Below are 6,000 nucleotides of genomic sequence, written 5' to 3' on the forward strand. Positions count from 1 at the left end.
GCATTTATGAGGTGGTTGCAATGAATTTTCCTGCCAGCAGGGAGTGAATCCCAGTTCTCTTGGATGCCTAATTTGTCCCAGTTTATTTTAAAGTGAAGAGCTCTGCCAGTAAATTTTACCCTTTTTAGGAATTAATCTAGGCATTAAAACTACTTTTTAAAACATTTGGAGAAACACCAGTATTTGACAATCACATTGGCAGAATATCTGCAGGCTGCCTGGTTTTTTTTCTGTCTTTCAATGATTTGGTTTTGCTAGCAAAAATAACATGATTTAGGAGTACTTTCTTTAGCAGAGTAGCAGAACTAGTAGTCCTTTCTAATAACTAAAGCCTTAATACTCAATACAAAATACTCTCATAAATCTACTACATACACTTTGATTTTCTTATGTTCCTTTCAAGAAAAGAAACCATTAAGCATAATTTCAGGACTTATGATGTGGTAATTGATCACTGGATCCTCTCCATCTGCATGCTATATATAATCTGAAATAATTATGAGATGATTTTATTTAAACGTGAAGGAAAATGCTTCTGACTCTGTCTGCATACTTTGGTAGATTATAAGACTGAAAGAAATGCTGTTTTGTGTAATATGCAGTATTGTCAATGTATACTCTAGGGCAACCGTTTAGAAATACAAATCAAGAGCAGCAATAGGTCACAAATATTTCTAATACTGCAGAAGTGTACTAATTAAGCAGGAGGATTTTGCTGAGGAAAAATCAACATTATAGTATTTGCTTACATGAAGGGTCCAATACAATAGTTTATGATGTTAGTTGAGGCTTTCATTAAAAAATGAAACCCAAACCCTAGTAATGAGCAGGAATACAGTTAGATGAATGCTTGGAAAAGCAAAGACCTAGATCTGCGTCAGCTACTAAAGTTTCCCAAATTTAAACAGTGTTTGATTTGAGTCTGTCAGATGTTTTTGCTATGGATTGCTATGCTTAGTTGTTCTGGGTTCCAGAAGTTTTAAGAACATTAAGAGAAGAAACAAAGCTAATCAAGTAAAATTTAAAAAACAGTGCAACTTAAGTAATGTGTGTATTCCAGAGACCATAATGCATTCAATTCTACCTTGAAAAACCCACATTGCTCATCAGTTTTTTCATCGCTTTAGGCTTGCAAATATAAAAGTATTGATTTCACTTGCTTAGAGATGGGTTAATTTTATGGGTCCAAACTCTATTTTACATTCTCTAATTGTATGGTATTTATAGAGTGTTGTGAACATGCTAATTTTCTGCCAATGTACTTTATGGTAAATCAGAGTTAGATTCCCTTGCTCTCAGAGGAGTAACAAAAAGGGTCAGCTCTCTGTTTGGAGACAGTAGATGTCCTTTTTTGTGCAATTAGCATCACTCCAATTGCCATGATGAGAAGTTTCAGGGAGAAGTGTGGTAAGAAGTACAGCAGTGCATCCTTTCTGTTAGGCTCAAATTCTTTTGAAGATAAGAGAATTCAAAGAACAAGAACTTTCCTTTTGGACCACAGCATGTGCCTGTCTTAACAGTCTCCTTTAATAAGGTCAACCTTCATTTTAACTCAATGGCTTTAAACAAATGTCAGTCAAGCATTATCTCCACCACTGCATGTCTTAATTCTCTTTCATTCTTAGTGCAGTCTCCAGAGTCTTTAAATTTTTTGCCCTTCAGAAATACACCAAGCAGCATTGAAGATTCCTTTAAAATCTTGCTGATATTTATAAATGTTATCAAATGGAAAATATTACCTATTCCCCTTTATCTTGGCTTCTAGGTAGGTTAGAAAGATGTATAGAAGGAGAAGTAAAAGGAAACAGACATATTGTCTTGAGTGAAAAATGACAAAGTTTCCAGATTATGTAAAACTTGACATATATTTTACAGTTCCTGTAACAAGTGTGGTGTCAAAAATCATGTAATCAATGTAATTATTCATTTAAATTTTTATTGTATTTGTAAAATTAATTTATGCAGAAGTTACAGACAGTTTTCCCTTGTTTCTAAATTTCTCTAGTATATTAAAGTACATTGTATATTGTACAGAGGTTTTGTAACAAGTCAGGACACGTAGGATGAATTTGTCATACTCATATTCTGTTGTGCCCAAAGCTATTATTAAAATCAAAGTGTTCATAGAAGAAAGGCTAATGCAGTAACCAATTGGACCACCCAGCTCATAGACAAAAATAGAGCATCATTCTCTGTTTTGAATATATGCTATTCTTGCTCATGGGAATACATAGTTGAAAGGAAAAATGTGGCTGTTGTTCTTCCTAATGTTTGTTATAAATGGAATGCACCATTTATTACCCTTGTGTAAAGTACTATCCAAAGTAAAAGTCTTGGAATAAAGAAAAGAAAAATACAGTTCGTGGTGTCTGTTTTGAAGCATTATTTCAGTGTTCAAGGATATAGGCAAGGGAATTGATGCCTGTCTGGTGGAATTTGAAAATGGCCAGACAATACAATGTGATGAGCAACCAACAAAAGTTGGCTCTGTTTTGCTCTTGTGCAATGCACTTTATGGAGAATGAATCTGCTTCTTAGGGTAGATGGTTATCATTTGTAACTCATGCACTAGGTTTTCCAAGTCGTTTTATAAAGTATGACTTCTGGGAAGTATCACATTTCACTGTGATAGCCAGGCTAGAGAATATATATATCCTTGATAAAAACCAAGTATGACATTAAGAGCAAAGTTTTCTCTAGAAGATTTTCCCTGACACCATAGTTTGCCAGCCAGGTCACATTCCAGGCATGTCCCTGCAGCCTGGTGAATCCCTGCCATCACGTCCCGTTATGTGCCACAGGGATGAGGGTGCACTGCCTTGCCCTTGCTCCCTGACATCTGGACATCAGGGAAACACTGATTAACTTATTGTACACACTTTCATGCCCCAAAAGGACATGACATCGTTCTCACAAGCTTGTGATTACCAACAACAGTGAGATGCTTCTGTCCCCTTCCATTCCATGAAATAAACCCCTACAAATCTGCGTGAAAGAATGCATTCGCAGCATGTAACATAAGAGCAGTCTCCAGGGCAAATGTCACAATGTTTATAAGTTAATGGTAATAAGAGTAGTAGACCTAAATTGCCTGGTTAACCTGGGAGTGTTTTAATTGAACAGAAGCCAGAAGGCAAACTTGCATGAAAGAGCAATCTATTACATGCAATCCACCAGTCAGTACTCCTAGGGTGGACTATAATCCCTGATCTGGGAAGCTGTTTATTTTTGCTCAAATTTTAGTGTCTTTGATGGATTCAGTTGCTTGTAAGCTTGTACATTTCCATGGTTTTTTCCTGACTTGGTCTTAAATGACTTCAGAATCTACTCATGCACCAGTGAAGTCTGTTGAGTTGGTCTGCTGACCTGCCTTTGGCTGGATCATGCCAGAACTATGACATGTATAGAGCAAAATTTGGATCCAGCTCTGAAACTGATGGAAGAGAAAGAGTATTGACAAAATAAGGTTTGACTTCGGCTGATGTTGAATTTTTGATTCAAAATAACCCCAACTTGGTCTTTTGAGTGCCATCACAAATTCAGCCCCAAATATTGTGAGGAAATTTTGCCCTTTTTGGTGACTGAAGGGAATTAAAAAGCAAGGGAACATTTCCAGCTACAGAAGAACTTTCAACCAGATATCTTCTTCTTGCATTAGTCATCATTTGCTGTGGAAATTATTAGTTTGTGTGTTGGTAGTCATTATGTAGACATTAGTCTGTTAAAAAGTTTTGGTTTTAAAGGAAAAAAATACATGAGATTTAAAAGTATTAGTAAAAAAAGGGCTGAAAAAATTAACTGAAACTGTATTGTCCCTTACAATATCTTGTCTTACAGCTTTACAGAATGTTACAGAAAATACACCTGAAATCACAGAAATCTGTGTCAAACGTTTCCCATTTTTTTGAAAACTGAATACAAGTTCTTGTTAAATTCTCCCACTAAACATGATGTTTCTGAGACAACCACAGGCCTCCCAGAACTGAAGATTGCTTGTCATGGTAAACCATATATTAGACCAGCAGCAGTAAATATGAGGTATGTTGCAAGCCACAGATTTCCTGGGACTGATGATCAAGACAAAAAGTTAATGACTGCTGATAATGTCACCAGTGCATACTGTTCCTTAGGATCCTACCAAAGGCTGTTCATATCAGAGCAATCATTTCAGTTCTCCCAGGGTAATATGATCAGCTTCCTCAATTTTATTTCCATTCTCTGGGGTGAAAAGAGTGCCTGAGAAAAAAAGAAAATAGAAATATTTATAGCTTTGTGTTTTGTGTTTCTCTCTTAAGAAACTGCAGGGTTCCTGGCTGCTGCAGTGGATTGGAAGTGTGCAGTAACTGCTCTCTATTTATAGTCCTTCTTTGAGACTGGGGTTAGATTGACAAGATGTCAAGCATTTAACAAGGAAAATGCAGTTCATAAGAAGCTTACATGATGGCATAGGGTCACTTTTACTGCAGCTGGCTTATAATGTAATTCAGAAGAAAATTGAAAATTTTATTTCAATTGGCTTGTATTTTGGGGGAGGTTCCAAAGAAGAAGAAGAATCCCAGGCAAGTTCACTCTGACCATATCATGCATAAGAGACTCCACTAATACTTAATGTGTCTTTCCTTGGTGTGGATTCTTTGCAATGATATTTGAGTGCAAACCAGGCACTCTCCAGATTTCCCATGCATCAGTTTGTCCATGTGGACTCGGACAGAAGATTAACTTGGTGGATATGCTTGACCCTATATTCACTGTGGTGCCTGAAAACCATTTTCCTTTAAGGTGTGTAATATAACTATTGAGTTCAGGGGAGTGATTTGATCCTTTCTCTGTAAGGTACCATGCTTTGGATCTCTGTCAATGCAGTCAGTATCAAGGACATGAGGGGTGGCACACAGGTTATAAACCCATTGCAAATGATTAGAGTAGAGGAGCCTACCTTTTTCTATTGGCTTTATATAGGTCTGGGCAGTGGGAGTCCTGCATCTGTACATATCTTATTAGAGCCACACAGATTTCTCTTGGATGCTCTGGGAAGATAACTGGTTATATACTGTATATATAACCAGTTATATATATAAACTTTATGTATCTCTGGTTATATACTCTTCCAAAATTATTACTTACATAAGGGAAAGAAAAGTGGCCACAGAACATTAATCATGCTTACCTGCTTTCACGTCATGTGTATAAACTGGCATGGCTACTGCAAAGCATGAACTACTATTATTTAGCTGCATACCATGGCCAAAAATTAGAGTAGTAGAGTCCTGCTGTGCTATATGTGTGTGTGTGCAACAATCTCATAGTTATGAATACTGGAGAATTTTGAGATGAACTAAGAAAATCCAATAATGAAACACAGCTCTGAGGGGATGAAAATATGCATCAAAACCTCCTAAAATAATAAATTAATTATTTGTGTGCCTATGATAATTATTTTGAAATAAAAGTCTACAGAAGTAACTTGCAACTTACCAAATACATAAGCAATATTACCAGACATGGTACAGTACAAAGACACAGAAAATTTTTTTTTCTTTTGTTTTTGAGGAGTTGTTTGTTTGTTTGTTTGTTTGTTTTGTTTTGTTTTGTTTTGTTTTTTCCTGGAGAATATTAATTGCTGATCAAAAGATGAGAATTACACAGTCATAGTCTTTGGTAATTAGCCTTTATGAGTTATGAGGATGTCACAGATCAGTAAGCTTAGCTGAATGGATCAAAAGCACACAGTAGATTTGGCAGTACTTAGTCACATAATTTGCTTGATTTTGTTCAAAATGAAGTTATTTTCAGTTAGAAGGAAGTATATTCATATTGTTGGTAGAAAAAAAATCTCCATTCATGTTCCTGCCCAAGTTTTTTTAAACCACTGATGACAGAGTGGTGTCAAAGAATACAGCATAGATTTTGAATGAAATGCAGTAGATGCTGCAAGGAGTCTTCAGTTTTCCAATTAGCTTTTTCGATTAACCACCTTTTCCCTGGTACGTAACATAGGCT

The sequence above is a fragment of the Camarhynchus parvulus genome, chromosome 2 (assembly GCF_901933205.1).
Source record: "Camarhynchus parvulus chromosome 2, STF_HiC, whole genome shotgun sequence".
Classification (NCBI taxonomy): Eukaryota; Metazoa; Chordata; class Aves; order Passeriformes; family Thraupidae; genus Camarhynchus; species Camarhynchus parvulus.